The following is a 979-nucleotide window of genomic DNA, read 5'->3' on the forward strand; positions in this document are numbered from 1 at the left end:
GCAGCTTAACGATATAATAGATGTAAACAACCTTGTTCAGTTGGTTAAAGGTCCCACCCATAATCGAGGTCATACATTGGACCTTGTCATTACTAATAGTCCACATCTAATAATTAAGTGCGATGTGCGTAAGTTTCCCATTTCCGATCATTTTGTTGTTGCCCCTAAAATGATAAGTTAAAAATCCGGAATTTTTTGTGGTGAAACATTTCCAACTATATATTAATAATTTGTTGCATAAGACCCATTTAATAACTGATTTGGGTATTTTAATGGGGGCTAAAAATGGAAGAAAAATTATGCAACCAAATAAGTTAGGGTGTTTACGAACTAATATTTTCGTAACGGAGTCCGGTATACCAAAAGTCATGTCATATTCCTGTTCTACAGCCAAAAGTTAGTCTAGATATCAATTTTCAGTTAATTATCTTTATTCTATTTGAAGATATGGCTAATTGAAAATGCAACTTTACAAATATGTCATAATTGATAGCTAAAAAGGGGTATGACCCTAAAATTTCAAATGGACGTAACTTCTAAACGACTTGGAATTGACAAGTCAAATTTTGGGTTTGTTCGTCAGACATGTTGGTGCACATTATATCCGAGTTTCAAGAAAATCTGAGACGGTACCCAGCCATCCCATTTGTTGAGTTGGCACGGAATGACCCACATGTGATTGGTTGATGATAGAAACGTGCTCAACTTGCTAACCGATAGCGCTTGCTAACCGTTAGCGGTATCCGGATACCGCTAACGGTTAGCGCTAACCGTTAGCACCTGCGTGAGAACGCCCGATCGGTTAGCTCCCGATCCGGATACTAGGGCTCCCGTGAGAACCAGGCAAAGTTGACCGGAATGAAAATTATTTTGATCATAAGAAATTTGAATAAAAGTTGACTTTTCGTTATTGAGATACGAGTGTTGACGCCAGCTAAACTTTTTCATCAATTCGATGCAACATGCAAAAATCGACCCT

This window comes from Anneissia japonica, unplaced genomic scaffold (genome assembly GCF_011630105.1).
Source record: "Anneissia japonica isolate Jap-2015-1 unplaced genomic scaffold, ASM1163010v1 scaffold287835_len3118868_cov185, whole genome shotgun sequence".
Lineage (NCBI taxonomy): Eukaryota > Metazoa > Echinodermata > Crinoidea > Comatulida > Comatulidae > Anneissia > Anneissia japonica.